The sequence below is a fragment of the Furipterus horrens genome, unplaced genomic scaffold (assembly GCF_987537825.1).
Source record: "Furipterus horrens unplaced genomic scaffold, mFurHor1.1.pri manual_scaffold_9, whole genome shotgun sequence".
Lineage (NCBI taxonomy): Eukaryota > Metazoa > Chordata > Mammalia > Chiroptera > Furipteridae > Furipterus > Furipterus horrens.
The window spans coordinates 14680094-14704563 of record NW_028327179.1 but is presented as its reverse complement, the minus strand read 5'-3'; the positions used below and the strand labels follow the sequence as shown (position 1 = coordinate 14704563).

At 39.2% G+C, this 24470-nt stretch overlaps 1 protein-coding gene across 1 annotated transcript in view; it reads left to right on the top strand.

Moving 5' to 3' along the window:
- Window positions 1–16687: 16687 nt before the first annotated feature.
- CCDC126 (coiled-coil domain containing 126) overlaps window positions 16688–24470 on the top strand; it is a 33278-nt gene continuing 25495 nt past the window's right edge. Inside the window, exon 1 of the mRNA XM_090287804.1 lies at window positions 16688–16913. The gene's annotated coding sequence lies outside the window, so the exon portion shown is untranslated. The remainder of the gene's footprint in view (window positions 16914–24470) is intronic.

Sequence of the window (24470 nt, the reverse complement as noted above, 5' to 3'; positions counted from 1 at the left end):
GCTTATTTCACTCAGCATAATACTCTCCAGGTCCATCCATGCTGTTGCAAAGGGTAAAATTTTCTTCTTTTTTTTATGGCCAAGTGGTATTTCATTGTGTAAATGTCTCATGGTTGCTTTATAAGGACCAATGAAGAGTTTCTTTGGAATATATACTCATGAGTCAAACTGTTGGGTTATAAAGTATAAACCATTCTCCATTTCACCTAGGTTTTTCATTGTATCTTCCAGATTCATAGATCCTTGAGCAAAGGGAATTATGCATCATATGTTTTTGGGACCCCCAATGCCTGGAACAGTTCCTGATAGTTTACTGAGGTCTATGATCTGGATAAACAAATATATTAATTGACTGAAGGAGGAAGAAATATGGCTCAGATGCTAGTACAATAAAGTGGTTACTGGTTAGATAATTTTGCCTAAAGAATTCAGCCAATGGATTAATATCAAAATAGACAAATGAAAAGTCCAGATTGTGAAACAATAGATAAAGGGCAATAGCATTTTGATTTTGAAAAATGTTATATTTGCATGGAAAAATAGAGAAAATGTTTCTATATTATAGGAGGGAATATTAACTAGCAGTATAGCTATTTGAGAGCGCACTACTCTGTGAAATTAAGAATGGTTTATACTTTATAACCCAACAGTTAGACTCCTGAGTATGTGTCCCAGAGAAACTCTTCACTGATCCTCAAGGAGATAGAAATGAGACTTGTTTATCATGGTTTTGACCGTAGCAAAGAATAGGATGCAACATAAGGGCAGCACCTTAGACCCGAGCAAGAGGGGCCTCTGCTCTGGCCACTTCATTTTAGAAATCTTCACATATCACAGAGACACAAAAAGAACATTTCTTAAAGTACTCATGGACACCTTGGTCACTGACTTGGTACTTAGGGTTGGCACAGCTTGACCTGTTGCCCAACTTATCCTTTGCTGTGACTAATGCTATTCAGGTTCCAGGAAAACGCATCCACGTATCTTGTCCTATGTCCTTAAAAAAGGGGCACTGACTTAGACTGTTGTGAAAGTCTGCACGTTGTACTGCTGCCAACCTTGGAGATGTACTTGGCTTTGGAGGACAGGGAGCACTTGAGTGGTGAAAATGCTTAGGTGAGAGAGTAAATGAATTGCTTGACAGATCCTTCCTCTCAGATGCTACAAATGCAATAGATTCTTGCATAATAAAGTGCCCTTTCTCAGTCGTGCTGAGCATCCATCTCCTTTCTTCTCTTTTGGTCTTCCAGTCTGTGGTACTCTTAACAGGAGCACTGTGTTTGCAGCAGATAAATACAGCAGCCGAGGACAGTTGCAATAATCAACAGCTCACATTACTAAATGTGTATATGTGTGGTTTAGACATAACATGCTTCAACTGGAAAGAAAACTGACTCTTTACATCGGCAACTGAATGAACATTGACTACTAGAATCATGAATAGTCTTATTTTAACAAAAATGTTAAAAGATTTAGTTAAATTTTCAGAAAAATTTAAAATTAAGCTTTATTTAAACAGTTCTGATTAAATAATCTGATATCCATTCATTGAAATTTATATGTTGCATTTTAATATACTAAATAATCTTGAATAATTTAGAAGACTTTAAAATTGTATATGAAATTTATTTTTAATTTTATATGTATTTTAATTAACTTTTAAAATAAAAATGTATTTAAGTTGTGTAAACTCTGAATGTGTTACAGATTATTTTTTCATTTGGATCACTGAGAATGAATATGAGTCAAGGGCCTCAAAGAGAGAAAATACAGAAGTGGAGCTCAAAAAGGAAAAAAAGCTGAAAAGGAAAAATATAGTCTTCAAAAGAGGCAATGTGTTTACATTTAAAAAAAACAAAGATTTTATTTATTTGGTTTTAGAGGGAGGGAGAAAGAAAGGGAGAGAACCACTGATGCACGAGAGAAACATCAATCAGCTGCCTCTCGTATGACCCCAACCAGGGACCTGGCCCACAACCCAGGCATGTGACCTTTGGATCTGAGCCACACTAGTCAGGGCTGTTTTAAAAATGTGAAGCAATGAAAGCAAACAAACTTTTGTTGAGAATGACCCAAATAAATTCTTGAATAGGGGATTACAAATTGTTTCTTTAATGGAGACTTAATAACTAATTGATATCATGAAACCAGGAACAAAATTATTCTCTTCAAACCCCTAGCTTGAACAGTTAAATGAAATCTCTGCAATTTCAGAACCTTTACTAATGAAGATTTAATAACTGACCAAAACACTTAAAATTAAAAGAGAATTACACATGAAATCAGCAGGTTGAAGGAGCAAGAGAAACCCTGAGGCTATTCGAAATTTATTGAGCAATGATACTGGACAGAGACTATTATATTCTTCTGTTTCAAATGAGTGATTACAATTATTCATTTCTATTTTCACTTAGCAGAAAATTCAGCAATTTATTTTATACCAAAATGCTTTCAAATGGCATAAAAATACTATACAAATTGTCTTTTATATTTTAAGTTTAAAGGCTATGTTTTTGTTAAACTGTTACATAGCTCACAACCAGTTTTCAAGGTCAGCTTTGGCCGACAAAAGTATTTGTGACTGGAAATATTTAGATTCCTGATTAAAAGAACAGAACTGTCCCTGGCACACACAAAAACACACATGCTATTACTGGAACTGGAAAGAAAAAAGGCTGAATAAACAGCAAACAATGATAGTGCTCAACAACACAAGTAAACTCTGATATAGGATTGTATTGTAATACTCTTAAGGTGATGTTATTTTAACAGCATAACATTTACAGAAAACAGGCCGATGTTTCTAGATTTAGAATAAATGACTTTTAAAGTTGAAGCTAGAATGGTTAAACATTTAAGCCAGATAAATAATAACCACTATGTGGGATGGAATATTCAATATAAGATTATTAATTTAATGGTTAGTAAAATGAGAGAAGAAATCTCATAAAATAAAAACAAATATTTACATTATCAACTTCAACCAGATTGTATGTAGCCACTTGGAATAATTATACACAAACACACAGACACAAATTTGAACCATCAGAAAAAAACAAAGTGGAAAATTAAGGAATGTTTTATTGATATTAACCTTGTCATAAAACAAGTACAGGCTTTTGGCTTAAGTGAAGAACTGAGGAAATATTTTTCAATATTAAGCATTGGTTCAGTCTGCTAAGAAACAAACCTGGGTGGCTCTGGAGGCACATTTTCCCCCCTCATCTGGTAACTTAGCAGAGAGCTGGCTCAGTGGACTGAGACCGTCTGCAGAGCGACAGTGAGGCTGCTGGCTGATGCCAGCGTTTCTGACAAGTAGAGATTCTTCCAGGCTATTCCCAAGGCCCTCCATGTAACACCTCTCTGCCTTAGGCTTACACATTCCTTTGTGTTCTTCCTAGGCCCGAGATCTCTTGATATACTGTATTCTTGTTTAAAGAAACTAGATCTTTCCTACCCTCTCTTCATTCAGTTGATAAATATATAACACCGGGAAGGGAAAGAGAGTCCCTTTTCGGTGGGTGCTGTTTGTGGCAGGTCTAGTTCATTGCCTCAGGCAGGCCCCAGGGACTTCGCCCGAGGCACAGTGAACACATCAATGCCAGGCTTATGTCATAAGGTAGTAGGAGTTTAGGGAACTGTGTATGCTCTGCTAGTAAATTCCATGCTACAGACATAAGACATACCATGTGGCAGTAGTGGTATATATCTGGGACTGTGCCCCCATCATACACGATTAATCCTATGATAAAGGTATTGCTAAAATAAAGTGCACGTGCCATAATTTAGTTCAAAATCCAGAAACGGTCGTGAAATGATTTATGAATTTTGTTCCGATTTGTTGGTCTTTATCATGCCAATAGTAATGATATTCTTTGGAATGAATCAAACATTCCAAACAATACTCTGAATCTGCCCAAACATTGAATATCTTAATTTTTCTAATTTATTGATTTTAGAGAGAGGGAGAAAGAGAAACATCAACATTGGTTGATTCTTGCATGTGTCTTGATCAGGGATCATACCCACAAACTTGGTGTATTTGGACAATGCTCTAACCAACTGAGCTGCTCTGTCAGGGCATGAACATCTTGATGAAGCATATACAAAATCAGTATTGAACACATGAGAAAAATGCTTCTTAAATTTTGTCAAAGTAATTGGATTTAACTTATACAATATACAAGATGCATTAGAAGAGTTAAACAAAACAATAAAGGGTTTCAAGGAAGAGCCATTTGTGGTCTTTGCAGAAAGTTAAGTTTTTTTGAAGTTGCGCTGGCCACAGTTGTTTGGTATGAACTGTTCATTGTTATTACTAATATTAGCAAAAGCTTTACCAAAAAAAATCTTACATAGCTAAGCTTTGCTTTTGAAAATAATATATTTTTAAAATTTTAGATTTAGTTTTTCTAAATAAAGGCATTTAACAAAAATGCCATTCAAATAAACTTTAAGAAATTAGAGCAAAGAAACAAAATGTTTTATGTACATTTCATATGTAAATTTCATTAACAAATAATCAGCAAACTAATTTCCATAGAGTATGTTTTCTGGCAATGATAGGTTAAGATACAGTCTCAATTAAAGAAACCTTTCAACAAATTGATTAGCTTACTTCCAGGTTTGATTTTCTTTGTTTAAGAACTTAAGAAAAATTCTAGGGATCTATGTTATTTTAAGAGATGATGAAAGTGGCAATATAATTGAAAAAAGTATATGTATAATAAAATAAAAATATTTATAATATTTTTGTTATAATAATTCAATATCATATGCATCACAATGTTTGAACATGATGGTATCATTTCATTATAATGGTGTATGATGGTAGAGATAAGATTATTTTGTCAGGGTACAGACTAGAAGGGGGCACCAGGGAGCCTTCTGAGGAGCTGACTTATTTCTCGGTCTGGGTGGTAGGTACCTGGGAATAAGCATGTAAAAAAGGTATTGAGTTATACACTTAAGACTTGTGCACTTTACTGTGTACAAATTATACGTCAATATAAAAGTTCAAAAATTCAGTGTTCATTTTTAAATTTAAATATAGACTCAGATGAGTGAAATTTCTCCAAACTAATAAAAAACTGCCTAAGAACTATAACCACTCAAGAAAGTCTGTGCAGTTTGGCATGGCTGCCAATAGAAAACAAAATAGGGGAACATTTTGATTATTATAATGATTTTGTTGAAATTAAGACAAGAAAAATAAAGTTATTACTCATTCAGATGTCCCAGGTCCATCAGCAGAATAACCACACATAGGCAAAAGGATTTAAATGTAGTCCTCTTGGGTTTTTTGCCAACTTATGTCATATAAAAATCAGAGTTTTACAGATATGATTTGTATTATGCTTATGAACAAATATTTGTCAAGGAGAAAGAATATTTAATTTTATAGTGTGTTATCTTCACTGTGACTTCTAAAATATTTAGACTTTGGGTATATAGGCTCCCTTGGTCTCTTGCTTCAGACCCCGTGAATGTTAAGGGTGGCCCTGTAAAGGGAATGGACAGGTAAAATGTGGCATGCAGTTAGATTTATTTACCATGACATAGGAAGATTTCAAAAAATAACACTGAGAGAAATAAAGAAACTGAACACCAGTTATGTTTTTCGATAATACCATTTATTTGACATGACTTAAATTTACCACCTCCATGGCGCCTGCCACGTGCCAGATATTGTTCTAAGCACTTAAAAATATTAGCTCTTTTAATATTCATGACAGTCCTGTGAGGTAAGTATTCCTATTTTCTTCATTTTTTATATGAGATAATGGAGGCACATACAGGCTACGTAACTTACCCACAGTCACATAATAGCTACTTATACAGTTATTAGAACTAAACTGAGACAATTGTGGAAAGCACATCACAATAAGTGCTTGATAAATAATTATTAAGAAGTAGAACAAATTCCTTAAATGACCTAATCAGAATCTAAAAAGTTACAACCAGCCCTGAACAATAGGCTATTTTACCAAGATGAAATCTGTAAGCGTAAATTTAAGACACTAGTTTTTGAATCGCAATTCTCCTTTTTATTCTCCATGACTAAGGACAAGTTACTTAAACTTATAAAGCCTTAGTTTTCTCATGCAATGTAATGTTAAAATAGGACTCTTCTTGTCCTTGTTTTGAGTGAATCCCCTCAAATTATCAACTATCCCCAAATGATCAATTATTCCAAAGTGTTGAGTGATGACGAAAATCACCAAATCTGGAATTGAAGAGGTGATTGAGCACTGATTTCCCGTTTGACACACCTCTATCCTGAGGGAAAAGCTGGGATTTAGAAGAGGATGTTTAGAGAGAATTGCGGCTGTCAGTATCCTGGAAGGCCCTGACCTCAAAGGGGAGTCCCGCTCATGCTCTGCGTTTAGTTTCATGTGTCTTTATTCTCCTTTAATCTAGACAGCTCTTCAGACACTTTTTTGTCCTTTATGACCTTGACACTTTTAAGATTATAGACCATTTATTTTGTAGAGTATCTCTCTGTTTGAGTTTATTGGATGTTTTCTCATGATTAGGTTGTAATTTTGCATTTTTTACCAGGAATAGTTCATAACTGATGATGTGTACTAAGATAGTACATCACATCAAAAGGCATACTGTCTCAATTTGTCCCATTATTGTTCCTGTTAAACTTTGATCATTTGGATAAGGTTGTGGCCAATTTTCTTTGCCATAAAGTTACAATTCCCCCATTTGTAAAGAATAACTATTTTGAAAGAAGATAATTTCAAGACAATATAAATCTTTTTATCATCAAACTTTTGCCCACTATATTAAGCATCCAGTGATGATTCTTGCCTGACTCACTTTGTACTATGATGATTGCAAAATGAGAAGTTGGAAGTCCACCTATTATATGGAACTGCACATTTCAATTACTGAACCAAGACTGTTTCAGAAACCTAAAAGTTTTTATTATCTAATAGTGACCAGAAAAGTCTGAGGACTTCCCTTTGATTTCATCCCTACAGAACTGGTTTGAATGGAAAGTGGAGAAAGAAAAGACAGTTGTTTTCCAATTATAACTTACTCCCACCTGTTCAGCCATACTCATATCTAATAAGACATAATAACACTGCCCACTCCAGATGTTGTTGAGGAGAGCGAGATAATGCAAGGAAAATGCTAAGGACTTCCTGGTACACAGCCCTTGGCATTGTAACTTTGCTGCTCCTCCCAACAAGCAGAGTCTACTTATTTACCTCCTTTCATCTGAGCTGGTCTTTCTTTCTTTGGCCAATGATTGTGGCAGAACTGTCCTTCTAGAAGTTCCTCTCCTAGAGTGTAAGAGGCCCTTTCAGCTTCTGCTCTCTCTTTCCTGTTGTCCTGACACTTTTGGTAAAGTAGTCTCTTGGGGATGAGAGATTTGAAGGTGATAGCCAGGACAGCCACTGGACAGGTGAGTGAGGCCGTCCTAGACCACCGCTGCCAAATGGTAATGACTGAGTAAGTGATTCCAAGTAAGACCAGCAGAAGACTCACACAGCTGAGCTCAGCTTAAATTGCTGACCCTCAGAATTGATGGACCTTGGAAAACAGAAGACACGGCAGTGGGGAGGTGCATATGGTGGAATGAAAAATAATTATATTTGAAGGTAGTCTTAAAGGATAGGATTCAGGCTAAGAAGTGGATGGCAAGGAAGTAAGTTTTTTTTTTTTTTTAATGTAAGAACTTTAAGCAGAGTTTCTTTAAGATGAGACAAACTTCCTTTGAAAGTTGTGAGTTTACTATCACTGGAGGAATTTATTTATTTATTATTATTATTATTTTTTTAAGGCTGGATGGCCTTTAGATGTCAGGAATGATAACAGAATAGATAGATTCAAGTCTCACATGGTTCCTTTTTACTCTTACAGTTCTTTGATGCTGAGAAAACTTCTCTGCACATCAGTTCGGCCTGGCAGTTCTGAAAATACTTTCCTTTTAGTATTCACTATTGTGACACTTTTAACAGTTTTCTACAAGTTTACAGCAACAAAGATGATTCATTGCAAAGATCTGTCAAAGCTATTGCTTTTTGTCCTTTTGGTTTATAAAACCCCAGAGTTTGAGCCCTGAACAAACTCCTGTCTTCTGCTGAGTCTCTGAATTTTATAAATCGTAATAAATTTTAAATGGTAAGACTCACATTTTTTCACATATTAACATCCCTGAAATCAAGATTTGTCTTCAATCACCATCAGTCAGGTGGCAGTTATGATACAGAAACAGTTATTTATAAATATGGTCATAGCAATTCAAATTGTCATTACTTCAACCTCGTGATATGCATTATTGCTACCACATGTGTTGAATGTAATTAATGTTCAGAATGACTTACAGGCTGGATGTCAGTCTCGCGGTAGGGAATCCCAGAGATAACTGGGAGTACTCTTTGAAGCAGCGCTTCGCCACTCACATTCTTGATGGCATAGAGGATGAAACTGTGCAGAGAAATTCTAAGTTACAGAAAAGTAGTGTATCAGAGTTGAATTAGAAGTGACTTCCTTTTATTGTAATTCATAAAATAATGATGTATTTGATAATTGGTGGCATCAATTGATACTGATGAAATACAGCACCTATTAATTTAGCCAACCTGGATTAGTGCTTCTGTGTGTTGGCCAGGCACAGTATGAAGTGCCTTACATGCGTGATCTGAGTTTGATCTTCGCTGGAATTCTACAGGGTAGGTATATTTATTATCCACACCTTTACAAACGAAGGAATTGCAGCCCAGAGAAATGAATGTTTCTGGGGTTTTGCTCCTGGTAAGGGCCATATGGAGGTAGGATTCAAACGCAGGCAGTCTAGTTCTAGAGCACCCTATTGAATTGTTCCCCATTAGCAGTAACACTTTTTGTTGGGCCATGCATATGCTGTTTTAGTTTGAAATTTCTCTTTTGTATGTTTTGTCTCCCTACAAAGACCTTAAGGATCGCTAAGTCAAGAATCTGTTCCCCTCTCACATTTGGGTTTTTAACACCCTGGCATTGTGCCCAGTTTATGCTTATTAAATATCCTAAGACAGACATTATTTTGCATTCTCTGTTCAGACTTGGTCTTAGGTTACAGCCCTCCTCTGAGGGCTGTGTTAGGACTCATTTAATTGCAAGAACAAGAAACTATAGTAGACTTTTGTCCTTTTTTGGTAGTTGAGTATCCAAGGCCTTTCTGCTTGGGAAAACTCTCATTAGATGGCAGGTTTTGGGGAGATTGTGCTGTGCTCCCATCCTTGGTTGCCCTAGAAGGGAATTCCTTCCTCCCCTCCCCTTTGCAGCTGGAGTGCTGGCCCATGGCCTTAGGCTTGACCTTTCAGCCTCTCCCACCAGGGACTGTAAGTCTGGAGCAAATGATGCAAAGGTGAAGAGATCATTAAGATTCATTAAATGTACCTGCAGGTGCTAGCAGTGTCACCTCGTAGTGGTGGAGGTGTTCCAGCCAGACTGCCCTTTTAAGAGAGAGTTTTGTGGGACCACTGGACACTCCAATGTGCCTCAATTCCTGTGCATCTTCTCAGATGGGTTCTACAGCTTCTTATCAACTCATTGAACCCCTGACATATTTCCTTATTTTTTCTTCTTAAAGTAATGGGTCCATTTTTGTTGCCTGCAATCAAGAAAAATTACCAATACCTTAAATCAGGCAAGACAAATTTATTATAGAGATAGAGAGGTGTCTCATGAAACTCATTTCAGATAGACCTTCCCTGAGCACTCTGTACAGGGTGGGGCAAAAGTAGGTTCAAACTTGTGAGTATGCAAAAGAGTTTATTCTTGTATTATTATTTATTAATTATTGCATTATTTTCCATACGAACAACTGTAAACTGACTTTTTTGCCACCCTGTATAAAATAGTTCTCATTTCCCTTGTCACTCATGGTCCACTTTTCTTGCTTGACTTTTCCACACAGCAAAAATGCTTTCTAAATTGTACAAAAATATCAGCCACTATGTTTTTCCACCCATAGATCTTATAGTTTCTATACATTGTATAGGACATTTTGATCCCGCATTCCCAACAATCATGATAACAGAAGAATAGGGTTCCAAAGTTAACAACGTCCTTTTATGATTGAGCTTTACTTATCCACCAACTGGTCTGAGTTAAGTACGTGATAAACGTTATATCACCTTGAATTTCTGTAACATTTATCACTGGCATCATATTTAGTAATATCTATATTCCTCTTTAATTAGTTTCCTTGTTGACTTGTTTTCCCAACCTCTTTGTAAAATCATCAAACGTGGGCCTGTTTCGTGTTTGCCATGGGTTCTCCAAGGTACTAGGCGTAAAGCTGGGCAGTTGGTGCTCTGTAAATACTTGTTGATGAAATGATTGAATGGATACAGTTATTTGTATAAGAACTGAGAGGGCGTGTGCTCTGTTACCATCAGCCATAGGAGCAGGGAGGCAGGAAATGGGAGACTGTAGGTAATGCCTGCCTGTCTTTCTCTTCTTTCCCTCCCTCTTGCTTTTGTAGAATCTCAGAGAGACGGCTGACAGGCTGTGGGTGGGAATAGATGGATCCGACAGGGACTAGAGTTTCAAGGCTGCATCTCTCTGTTCTGCTAAAGAATTGATCTCAGTAGTGTACAATGGGGAATGTATTGGAATGTGTGAATTTTATAGAACATGTTGGTGAAACTAAGACAGACAAAGCTCTGGGGATTGTAAGATTTAAATACAATAAAGTTGGGTAATGCTTAGACCAAAATATTAATACAACTCTACACTATGTAACATCTTTTTTTCTTAATTCTCAGCATCGTACATCTTGATTGATTAGATCTCATAACCTATTTGAGAAAGAATAAATAGAAAGATGCCTATACACCATTTAACAAGTGGGTAAAATAAGACATAGCCAAAGAAACTGGCTGAATCCTTGGGATTTATCAAACACAGTTATTAAAAATTGAAACCATTTTATCTAATTTAGAATATTTCGAGGTTTTAATGTTCTAATCTAGCTCCTTCCATGGAAAAATGTATATTGGTGAGTTTTGAATGCAATAACATTCATCATTTCATTTAGTTTGCATGCAGTAATTATTCTGAATTTTATAATAATGAACAAAATGTAGGTAATTTTTGTGGTTAGAAAAGTTAGTCAGAAAGATACATTTGCACTTTCTGTTTGGTTAAAATCCATGTCACTGAGTGCACATAAGTATGACCTTAATTAAGTCTGCTAGGAAATATAATGATCATTATGATCTTGATAATTTGAATGTTCATCTTTGCCTTTTTGCAATTTATGTCTGGGAGTTTAAATGAACAAAATCTGCTTTTTATTTTAGGAAGGTCCAGATTTGGTTTGGATGGGATATGAGTTCCTAACACAAGAGGCAGAGGATTAAAATACCTCACTTGGCTCACACTCCTTATTACACTTTTGATTAGGAGCTTTTCTTGTGGTTAGCAGGCCTGTCTTAGATTCTCAAACTCCAAAGAAGAGGGGCAGGTCAGGGTCCGCCTCCTTCCCTTAACCAGTCACACTCTCTCAGACCAGACCTTAGGACCATTACAGCTCAGTGGATGGAGCGTCGGCCTGCGAGCTAAGTGTCGCTGGTTCGATCTTCCAGTCAGGGTACATCAGAGAAGGAAAACTCTGACACCAAAAAACCTCCGCTGCCTTGCGGCATACCTCTTCAGGGGAAAGGCTAAGGGAGTAAACCCCGACAGAAAATCCGGAGCCGGAGTCCCTAAGGCGGTTTGACGTTGTAGTCAACACCGGCAACTCCTGCGGCGCACCTGAAGCCAAGCTGTATTGACTCCGTCTTTCCCTTGGACCCTTCAGCTGCGAAGAGAGGGGGCGTCTGCTGCATGGGCAACAGCAGACCCTCCATATCACCCTGCCCAGGCTCTGTAGCTTCAGCTTCACGGGAGAGGACACTCCAGCGTCATCGCAAGATGTCGATTCAACACGGGAGGAGACAGATACCGTGTCACTCCCGAGTCGGACTGCACAGCCATTCTCGGAGGTGCAGATAGACTCTTAAGAAGCTACACCATCGTCTCTCGAGACGAACGGCTGCCGACGACGACGGACGAGCAGGCCTGTCTTAGATTCTCAAACTCCAAAGAAGAGGGGCAGGTCAGGGTCCGCCTCCTTCCCTTAACCAGTCACACTCTCTCAGACCAGACCTTAGGACCATTACGTGGAAAAATAGAAGTGTCCGTGAAGGGTCAGGCAAATCACAGAAAGGTATCATGATTTAGGAGGAACAAAGATTTTGTTGGTGTGAATGTACCCCTCAAAGCCCAATGGAAGACACTTTCAGTTTTAGGCCTTCATCTGAGCAATATTTCAGGCCTGAGCAGGGTCATGTTCTGTCCCATAAATAAAAATAGAAGTAGGTACTCTAATTCCAATTCCTTCTCCCATTCAGTTTCTAACATTTTCCCTCAGAGACAAATCTCTAAAATGGTCTTTTTCTTATTAGCATGATATTACTAGCCTTTTCTTTTAGTGACTATCTTCTCCCCTATTATGTTGCTAACAAGGCATTTTCCTATCTGGGGCCTGGTGCTAGTTGGCTGTGGTTTTTATCTTTGGTTCCAGGAAGGAATGGCTTCAACTCTGATTAAATTTGTTTGAGTAGCTGATTATATTCTTTTGATTCTAGGTCTTTCTTTGACAAATGGGTGGGAGGAGTATGACAATACATCCCACTACAGCTAAGAAAATGGTTTCTAAGATGTAAAGTGCAGTGGAATATATTGCCAAACTCTATCAGAGTCACACGGCACTTATTAAATATATGTGGTGTCCAGAGGTTTGCATATGATGTCAGTAGAAAGGTTACTGAATGTCTTCTACCAGTCTCTGGAAACTGTGGATAGTAAAGTGTTCACAATCTAATTTATGAGATTGGTTTAACATAAATAAACATTAGATAATGAAGGAATCTCATAGACAAATACATAACCATCTCCTCATCTTAAAAATTTGCATGGCTCCTCAAATTAAGTAGAAGTTCCTTAGTTTGGCATTTAAGGTCCTTACTCTGTCCTACCTTTGTTTTTTTTTTTTTTAAATCATGTATCTCTATAGGAGCATTGTCCAATAGAAATATAATGCAAACCACATATGCAATTTTTAAAAAGTAAATTCATTTTAATAATGTATTTCATTTAACAAAAGATATCAAATTATTATCATATTAACATATAGTAATTATTTAAAAACTATTAGAAATAGTTTAGATTTGTTTTTACACTAAATCTTCAAAACTTGGTGTTATGCTACACTTACAGCACATCTCAATTCATACTAGCCACACTGCAAGTTATCAAAAGCCACATGTGGCTAGTGCCTACTGTATTAGATATCGCAGGTAATCTGCACCCAGATTTTCTCATGTTTGTGCACTTGACCTATATCGTCTCTTTTCCTTTGTACTCTGTTACCATGCAGATTTTCCCCGTTCAGATAGAAGTGTTTTGTTTTTTTTTCTCTCAATATGGCAGATAATCACATTCTGCTATGGCTGTTCTTATATTTATCTTCTTCCCCCTGACCCCTATTACAGGGGACTAGCTCATGATTTTACTTGCTTCAGTGTCTTCCATGCTTTAATGTGGTCAAAGTGACAACAACCAAGATTTCCTGAGTGCTTGCCATGTGCCAAGCACTATGCAATGTGCTTTATACAGTAACTAATATTCTCATTTTATTTCTCATGACATAGTTACTCTCATTTCTGTCATTTTACAAATGGGGAACCTGGAGCTTGGAGAAGTTATGCAGCTTCCCAAGGTTACGCAGCTGTAGGGCCTAGAACTGACAGAGTACAATCTGACTCAAGCTCTTTTATTTTATTTTTTATAATTTATTTATTTGTTTGTTTATCTTATTTTTAGAGAGAGGGGAAAGGAGAAAGAGAGGGAGAGAAACATCACTGTGTGGTTGCCTCTCACTCATGCCCCCAACTGGAGACCTGACGTGCAACCCAGTAATATGCCCTGACTGGGAATCGAACCAGCCACACTTGGCTCGCAGGCCGACACTCAATCCACTGAGCCACAACAGCCAGGGCCAAGCTCTTTTATTTTTTAATTGGGAAATATAAAACATACATGGAAAATGTATAAACTATAAATATACAGTACAATGAATTATCGTAGAGTCCACAACAGTGTAACCACTACCCATATCAAGAAATAAAAGATTTGTAAAATTCCAACCTGCTGCTCCTTCCCAGTCTCAACTCCCTGCCCTTCATAGAAGTAGCCATTAACCTCCTTTCTATGGTTAACTATTTCCTTGCTCGTTTTAACACCAAAGTATGCATTCTCTATTCATGGCTTTAAACTTTATAAAAATGGAATAAACATATTTTTAAGATTCATTGATATTGTCATGTAGTTTGTTCATTTTGTTTTATTCCATTATACAACTATATCACAATTTATCCAACTTTTTGTTGATAGAGTACATTGGGTTGTTTATGATTTTTAGCTATAATAGCAATACTGCTGTTAACATTTTTGTGCATACATCTGGGTGCACATGAACATGACTTTCTTAGGGCATATACCTGGAAATCGTCGTCGGCAGCCATCCGTCTCGAGAGACGATGGTGTAGCTTCTTAAGAGTCTATCTGCACCGCCGAGAATGGCTGTGCAGTCCGACTCGGGAGTGACACGGTATCTGTCTCCTCCCGTGTTGAATCGACATCTTGTGTCCTCTCCAGTGAAGCTGAAGCTACAGAGCCTGGGCAGGGTGATATGGAGGGTCTGCTGTTGCCCATGCAGCAGACCCCCCCTCTCTTCGCAGCTGAAGGACCCAAGGGAAAGACGGAGTCAATACAGCTTGGCTTCAGGTGCGCCGCAGGAGTTGCCGGTGTTGACTACAACGTCAAACCGCCTTAGGGACTCCGGCTCCGGATTTTCTGTCGGGGTTTACTCCCTTAGTCTTTCCCCTGAAGAGGTATGCCGCAAGGCAGCGGAGGTTTTTTGGAGTCAGAGTTTTCCTTCTCTGACCTGGAAATCACATGCTGAATAATCTATTGACCTGTGTTCAACTTCAGTAGATAAGGCCAAGCAATTTTCTAAACTGCTTTATTAATGTACTCTCCCTATAAGGAAGTGAAAATTTCCATTGCTTTACTTTAGTAAACACTTGTAATTGTCAGTCTTTTTCATTTTAGCCATTCTGTTGGGCATGGTATTCTGTTACTATCATTTTAATTGACCTGTTTTTATATGAGGTTGATACCTTTTCACAGGCTTACTGGTTATTTGGATTTATTCCTTAGCGATGTACCTGTTCAAATCTTTTTCTTATATTTGTAATTCTTTTTTTATTCTGGATACAAGACTTTTCTTGGTAATACATGTTGTACATTGGTTTTAATTTTTATTGAGATATAATTGACGTAGAGCTCTGTATAAGTTTATGGTGTACAGCATAATGCTATCAATTTCTTATTTGACTCTGAGGCCTGCTTTTTAACTCTTTGATAAAACTAAGTCTTAAATATTAATGTAGCCATATTTTATCATTTTTTCTATCATATAGTCCTTTTTGGATTAATTTAAAAGTCTGTCCCCTACACTTGTGTTCCAGCACCAAGCATTGCTCTGCATCACCACCACAACAGCCTAAATCAAATTTCCATGTATGGGTGAAGTTTTCTGGGCTCTTTATTGTGTTTCATTGGTATATTTATCTGTCCTTGATTTAATAACACACTGCCTTAATTATTAGGGTTTTATAATAAAGCTTGATATCTGGTAGTGCAAGTCTTCTCTGCTTGCTCCTAATTTTCCTCTTCACTTTCTTTTATTACTCTTCTTTCTCATGAATGGTTGTCTGCTCTTCCATACAACTTTAATTGGCTTGTTAAGCTTTTCTGTCACACACGCACAAACCTATTGAGATTTTATCTGGAATTGCACTGGATCTACTTGCGGAGACTTGATATCTTTCAGTATTCAATCTTCCAATCCATGAACCTATTGTTATCTCTTATTTGTTCAGGTCTTATCAATGTTTTTAAAAATATTTTCTTCTTCATACAGATCTTGCATTTCTTTGATCTATTCCTAGGTATTTGATTATTTTTAAAGCTATTGTAAGTGATATCTTTTAAAAATTGAAATATTTTTTCCTGTAATATAGAAATACTGATTTTTAAAAAGATATGATTTATTAACCTTGTTAAACTATGTAATTGTAACAATTTATTTGTAGATTCTTTCAAATTTGCAACATACATAATTATACCATCTGTGGAGACTAACAATTTTGTTTTTTCCTAGTCAATCTTTAACTTTTCTCGCGTAACTCCATTAGTTTAGGACATTCTGGGGCAATAGGACATTCTTGCCTGAAGCACACTTTTAATCCCTACTAAAACCTTTTGCCTGGAGCTAACAGTTTAGGAATCCGTTCCTTGCTGGAGGGTCAGAAGTAGAGTAAGACGCGCACACGCCTCTTTCAGCGCCGGCAGCCAATGAGGCAGACAGAGCACCCTCTGGTAAACTCCTCTTCCAATCCGGAAGAAGAAGCGGGCCGCCCCTCTGGTTGCCGCGCAACGGCGTCGTCCTGACCCGAAGTAGGTGCCTGCGGGCTTGGAAGCACGTGCCGCCTCTTCCGCGTTCTGGGACTACATCTCCTACAATGCCGCGCGCTGCGGCCCAACCGTCTCCGAAGTGGGGGAAGGGCCCGGCCGAGCCGGGAGGCGGAGCGGAAGCGGAGTGTGAGGGACAAGAAGAGTAGAATCCCCGCCAGCTGGAAAGCGACCTCGTCCCTGATTCCCAGACGCGTCCGTTTTCCATCCCAATCTGGAGGCTGCTTCGCCGGTGCTGGACGCAGCTGACGCCCTCTAATCAGCTTTCGCTGCGCCGCTCTAAGCCCCTTGGCGGCGGCGACGGTCACGAGAACCCCACAGGCAAGGTAATGGGGACGAGGCAGGAGGGAAGCGGGGGCTGGGGACGTCCCAGTCTGCCCGACCGGCGCCACTCGCGGAACCCCTCGGCCGGCGGTGACCCGTCTCCGCTGCGCCCCGCCCCGCCCGCCGCACCCGGACTGCTGCCACTGGGTGTCCACAGAGACCCGACTTGGGGACCGGCCGGCCCGCCGGCTCTTTGTCCCTGTCTCTCTGGGTCTGACCGCCCGGCCAGTGGGCTCCAGGCAGAGAACTGAGCTTGGCACTGGCTGCGTGATTGGATCGGGGCGGGCTGGGTCCCGTGGCTGCTGGCGCGGGACCGAGGGACCTGAGCTGCAGGGATGGAGTGCCGGCGCTGCGCTGCTGCAGCCGCACTCACTTCTTTTTCTGTTTTTGACAGCTCAGCTCTGTTCTACTTTGTGAAGGTGAGAAACGTCCAGACCTGTAAGAATTTTTATGAGTGTATTTGAGCCAAACTGATCATAATTGTGGGGAAGCAAAATCCCAACGGATTGAGAAAATGCTTCAGGAAATGTCAGTTTAACCACTTATTTTATACATGAGAATCATAAGGGAAGATGTGAGGGGCTTACATGAAATCCATTGGCGATAGATTAGGAAGGTGGGAGGAAGCAAAGCACGGAAATCTCTTAAGATTGGATAAAAAGTAAAATGGATAGGCACATACTTAATACTTCTTTAAAGTTATTTATTTATTTATTTATTTATTTATTTATTTAGAAGAGGGAAGGAGGGAGGGAGAGAGAAACTTCTATGGGTTGTTCCACTTACGCAATTGTTGGTTGATTCTTGTATGTTTCCTGACCGGGGATTGAACCTGCAACATTGGTGTACTGGGATGATGCTCTACTCAGCTGAGCTACCCAGCCAGAGGAGACACATAATTTCTTTTACATCAGTGGGTATAGGATAGGTAACAGGTAATAATAACAGGATAACAACAATGAGCAGTTCTGTGGTCTGTGCTCCGGTGCAGTGACTGTGCCTTGAGGGGTTTGGAAAAAGGAAAGGAAATTATCCTGACAGTTCAAAGGTATGTTATCGGAGATACAAAAAGACAACAGGCAGGCTCTGTTAAGGTAAGGCCTTTTGCCAGGGAAGATACCAACCAAGGGCAGGGCTACCCACCATGACTCGCTTTTAGTTGGGAAGTTTTAATTTCACACCACCCTACGTGGTTACTTCACGTCTCTGAGTTTGTAAGGCCCATCCTGCAGACCTCTCCTGAGCTTGTCTGGTTTTGTATGTGGCCCCTTTTTCGCCCACAACTTTGAGAGAGAGAGTCAAGTGCCCCATTTTACTCCCTCTTCAAAACTCAGCTCCTGGGTGACTGGTAAGTGCGAACTGCAACGGCTTACACTCTTGCAAGTGGTGGATTCCCATCCTGATCGCCTAGGTTCCCATCCTGATCAAGTCCCTGCACGGCTTTGTGACCTTGGTTAATTAAAGGCTGTAAACCTGAGTTTTCTCATCGATCAAGTGGAGCTAAAATACACACTTTTAAATTGTTAGAATAAGCAGTAGTGTGCTTACACTGCCACTGATTTTTTATTTGGTGACAACCCTTTTGTGTATGATACTTCCATTCGCTATACTGAAATAGCCTCTGGATTTGTTAGTTTTGTGTTTTTCTTTCTGTAATCATTATCACCCTAGGTTGTGTGTTCTTCACTTTGTGCCTTGTTCACCTTAAACCTAGCAAAGAATTTTTTTAAATAGGCTGTCTCCCTAATTTCTGTTGTTTTAAGGTGTTCTTAGGAAATTGATGACTCTGCAGGACGTAGTCTCCTCCCTCCCCCGAGCTTTGTCCTTTGCGGGATCGTCAGAGGAGCTTAAGTGTTTGGCAGAGTAAGCATCTAGGTGTTCTGCATCCCTGATGTGGGGCTTCACCATCTCTTCAACCACGCATTGGCTTCTTCCTACCTCTTTCTACTTTTTCCCACTGGTTAGCCATTTCCTCCCTTTGGTATCTGTGTTTCCAAGGCAGAGTTTTTGTTCTCAGGATATGTTGTTGAATGTATTATAATACGTTTTATAAGGAAATGCCTTGAAACATTTCACTTCAGCGCCTCTTTAGTTTCTATTGTTCTTGCACTTTTTTCTCCTGAATTTCACTGATATTGGTAATGAGTTTTTCTTTAAAGAACTCTTTATGGTATTTACCTAAAAGTTTTTTTTTTCATTTAAAATGCATATTTTGTACTATTTTGAATTCAAGCACTACTGTGCAGAAATAGCACATCCTGAGTGATGCTGTGTTTGAATGTACAGTGTTAGTGGGGAAACGCCAGTGGGGCCTGATGAATTTTCTGTGTAATGTCTTTAGTTACAGATGTATTTAAAATTTTCTTCGGGAGAAAAGGAGAACTCTAATGAATGTATTTCATAAGGATAACAGGGAACCAGAGAATAAATAGGTAGGAAACATATTTAAACTGTGGGAGATGGCATATGCACATAAGGGCTTTCTGATTCATTTAAAAATGTGGCAAAAATACTTGTTTTGAAAAAAAAACACACCAGTTTTCTATGTTGGTGTTATTTAGTACAGTATAGGGCAGTGGGTAATGATTACAGAAATAGAAGACGTTGGTTGTTATCCCAGCTCTGTCGCTATCTGTGCGACCTTAGGTTTCCTCCTCTCTAAACTAGTGAATTGGTCTGGTTCCAAGGACTCTGCTACCTCAGACTTTCAGGGAGGATTTTTAGATTTTCTTTTTAATGTGGAAAAAAATGGATGTAAACTCTTTTAGTCATTTATTTGTGTCTTGGTGTTTATTTCTACCTTGAGAAAGGAGGTACATGGTGAAGGGTCTAGAAAGCCGCCACAAACCAGAATCTCTCCTGACCCGTTCACCTTTCTGTCCTGAGCTGCTATGCTTCCTCTGCACTGTTGACTTGCTCAGTTCTCTTCTCCCCTGCGGTATCTGTCTTTCTTCTTTTACTCGTAGTCTGTTTACCTATTATAGCTGCTTCTTTATAACTCTGGTTTGTCAATCCCTAATCCAACTTCCATTGTTTCTTTTGTGAATTCTTTCCCTTTTTGCTTCCACTTTCAACATCCTGGTTTTCTTAGGGGCCTCTCTTTGTCCAAGGACCCAGGCAAAGGGGCCCAGCTCTAGTTAGCTGTAGAAAGGAATGTCAGCACAAGACATGATTGGTTGGGGCTGGGGCTGAACTATCTAGTACTCTGCATAATATATTTTAGATTAAACTTTTACGATGGCATAATGATTGAGGAGTTTCCCTTTTGCCTTAACATTTTCTGTTCTTAACCCTGACTTACTTTTCTCATTTTTTTCTATCTTTGTACCCTTTACTGCTGTAGTCTTCTCTTCCCTCTCCCAAATATGGCATCTAAAAATGATCTAATATCTTTAGATATGATATTTCTGCATCTCAGCTGGAATTTAAGTGTAGTTTCTCTTACACGTAATTAGGAGTGAATAGTTGTGTCCCATGTTAAATATTTTCCCTCAGATATTGGCCTTAGGCAATATTATGTAGAGAAAGTATTTTAGGAATGGACCTTTTCCCCAGAAATTACATTCCGAAGTCAAATCTGTGGAGGACTTGTTTCTGAGTCCTTTTTGGAGAGAATTCTCTGAACCGCAGCTCTGGTGAACATACTGTGTCCTTTTTGTAATAAATAGCTGCCTCTCTAGCTATAAATTCCTTAAGGGGGCTAGTCGGCAGTGATTCTTATAGTACCTTTGGCTGAGTGAGAGAGAGAGGGAGAGCGAGCTGGATCTCTTGCCTTACAGATTTTTAAAGGCAGGGATTTTAAGGGAGGATTTCAGTAGAATAGTCATCAGCTTTCCAGGTGTGTCCTTTCAGGGTCATGGTCTCTATTGATTGGTCAGCACCAGGGCAGGGGGCCACTGGTCATTGTGGCTGGTTCTGACATCAGTAGTTTAGCTGCTGTTTTGGGCTTGGAGCAGAAACACAACTGAGGCCTAGATGCTGCCTCTAGTTTGACCAAAACTTTGTCACTGTGGTCAACAGACCTTTGACTTTGTTCCTCAGATTATCTGATGCAGTTAGAACCTCATTGCCCTGAAGACGTAGTGCTTAAGGGAGTGGACGTGCAAAGGCTTGTAAAGGAGTTCTATGAGGCTATTCTCCTTGTTCATCCTCTGGGGTGGGGGTGGGGTGTGGCGGATCTTTCACTTGACTAAGTGACAAGCAGAGAGGAAAGGTTAGGGGAGGGTCTGAACCATATAACCAGTGACGTGAAAGCTCAGGGAATCTAAAACCACATGATCCACAATATCCTAGGGGTAGAAATGTCACCCTGGGGCCAAAGTCCCATCTAACAGTTGTCTGTTGCTAGGCACCTGGGGCTTTCACCCCTCGTTACCTTCAGTACCTGGCCTCTTGTTCCTGTTCTGCTCAGGTCTGTCTTAACTGCTCACTATACCACCTGTGTCAGTGGAATCATACACTATTTGTCCTTTTGTGTCTGACTTATTTAACTTAGTATAATGTCTTTACGATTCATGCATTATATGTATATAGCACATTTTGTTTATCTGTTCATCCATCTGTTGATGGACACTTGGGTTGTTTTCACCTTTGGCTATTATGAATAATGCTGCAATGAGCATGGGTGTACAAGTATCTTTTTTGAGTCCCTTCTTTCAATGCATTTGTGATTATGCCCAGAAGTAGAATTGCTGGACCATATGATAATACTGTGGTTAATTTTTTGAGGAACTGCCATATTGTTTCTCGCAGTGGCTGCGCCATTTTACATTTCATCTAGCAGGGCACTAGAGTTTCAGTTTCTCTATATCAGTACTGACACACGTCTTTGTGGGTGAGGAACAAACTTTCCTTTACCTTCAAGGTTCTGGCTAGCCTAGTAATCAAATAGACTTGAGATAGCTTAGCAAGAGAATATAAGCAAATTTGTTCATAAATCCGTAAAGGAATCCCACATAAAAGATATCGCGGACTCTGACCAGCGGGGTTCACGGCGTTGTGGATGAGGGGCAAATAAATGCACAGGGACTCAGTGAATCCTGTGGAGAAAAGGGACAGAGTGGCCACCCTCTAGGTGAGAGAGCGCCTTGACCCTGGCCTAAACAGGCTTTTTATTACCGTTCTCAGGGAATTACATCCAAGAAAGTCATAAATTAGCATACTAAAATTACTTTAAATGGTTATAGCTTACAGATAGACAAAAAAAGAATGTTGTGCATGCAGGGGGATGATGAGGATGGGCGAGGTGGCCAACTCCTGTCTTTGAAACAGCTCAGAATAAACCCTAGGAAGTTACTTCTAGGTTACATGCTAAACATCTATTGTTCTCAACCTCAGGGTGAGGGAGTTTTAGCAAAAGCAAGCTTTAAAGCTGCCTAGATACAATGCAGGCCTGATTCCCACAGGAAAGCTGGTCTGCAGGCCTGGGTTCTGTGTGCTGCCTCGTGCCTGTCGGTTTTCGGGACCAGGGCTGAGCTACATTCGCCACTGCCAAGCAGACTGGTTCCCTATACCTCCCGCCTTGTTTTTCATTAGGTCAGCTATGGCAATTAGACCTACAAAGCTTGCTACTGGCTGGTCTCTTACACAACCCTGGGAGAATAACTTGCAAATACAGCGAAGCACACAGAGATTATTTAAATCAGTAAGCAGCCAGTGGCTTCTAGGACCCACACCCTTAGGTTAAGTCCATCGAACCAGTTCTTTGGGTTCAGCCAGCCGATATTATCATGGAGGGTTTGAAAAACCGCTTGCTTAGTGAGTTGCTTAATGTCTATAAGATGTTGATGGAGTTCAAATTGTAGCCGATCAATTCGGCCTTTTAGGATGGTGTAAGAGGCACCCTGTAAATGATGTTATATGTCAGCCCAAGAATGCTATCTATAGAGTTCTGTTTTAGTGGGGTGATACATAGTCCTGAGAATCTGGGGTCACAGGTGAGCTGTTGTCTAGTGACCAGGGCATTCTGTTTTTCTCCCAGCTACAGTACAGCCAATTCCGTGGCTGAGATCGGGCCATGATTTTCTGATCAATACAGGTCTGCAACAGGACGTCATAGGAACCAGTCTTGTTTAACCAGCGGCTGTTCAGGGCCTTGAGTCTTCCAGGCCTTCAGTAAGACTTGGTCCTCTGGTTGAAGCAGGTGTAGAGGCTTCTCAGGTGGATAGATAAACCTGCAAAGAACAAACTTGTGCAAAATGGTTAATATAACTCATAAACTGGACTTTGAGTCTGTAAGACTGTGGAGACACCCAGTTATAGGGCTTTTGCTGGAGTAATACTTCATCTTTGATGATGTTGTAAACCTAGGACTGTCTGCATGTAAAGCAGAGACAAACCTATTTCTGTAAAATATCAGGGGAGAATTAAGGGGTTAAACAGTGGCAGCTATTCCCTGGGAGGGAGCCGGGAGTGTAGAGTGTTCTCCCGTTTCTGCTAGAAAAAGAGAAACAATTTTAATTTTGGTGATTACTGCATTCCTTTAGTGGATTTAAAAGTGGGCTGTTTTTATTATTTAGTGACTGATAACTTCACAGAGGCCAGAGAAGGCAGGGGAGATAGCAAGCTTGGCACAGCTTGTTCTGGGACTGCAGTTTTTAGTTTTAAAATTTACAAAGTTTTTAAAACTTATATGTTTACTTTTTTCGTCTTATTTCTTTTCTAGTTTTCCTGATTTATTTGTAAAAATAGTTTTTGCTTTAGATATTGGGGTAGGACTGATTTTGCTTTTAATATGTAGATTCAATTGAGGTAGATTTTGTAAAAGTTTATTTGAAGGAAGATTGATTTCAAGTTTTTTAACATAATTAGCTATTGTGCATTGAAAATCCAAGGTCTGGCCAAGAAGGTGTTGTAAATAAACTTGCATTAGGGGTAAGTGAATAACCTTCAGATCATAGTGAAATAATTGCTGAGCTCTATCTTGCCCTTTGATTATTAGCTGCCAAAGGGTAGAGACATAAGTAGTTATAGTTTTTTGAGGTTGTTGGGAAAGAAATAACTATTTAATCATAGTGAGCTGCTGTTGCAGCTGTCCAAGAAGTCCGGTAGGGGAGCGTAACATAGGAAAGCAGAAAAACCTGATGGGGTAAGAAGGATTAATTCTTTCTATTTGCCTAGTTTTAATATGCTGGTTTATAATATTTAGGGTTTCTTTTAGAGCCCGAGGAGGTAAAGTATGAGATGAATTTAAATCTGGGTCTCCCTTAAGGGTGTTGAAAAGATGAGTAAGTTTGTGGGTAGGCTAGGTAGGCCTTAGCCAACTGATAATGCCTAAAAATTGTTGGAGATTATTGAGAGTTAAAGGCTTTGGAGAATTAAAATGGAGCACTTGAGGTCACCAAGGCTCTGACTGTTGTACTTTCTTAGGAGTTACTTGTAAGCCTGCCTGGGCTATAGATTGCTGTAAATGAGCAAAGGTAATAGCCAATTGTTTTTAGGTTTAGAATTTAGTTATTGTCTTAAAGACTTATATGATTAGATGTTTTGTAATATATTTAATTTTGCAATATAACATTCTAAAATAATTATTAGAATTATGAATAATTAGAACTTTGTAG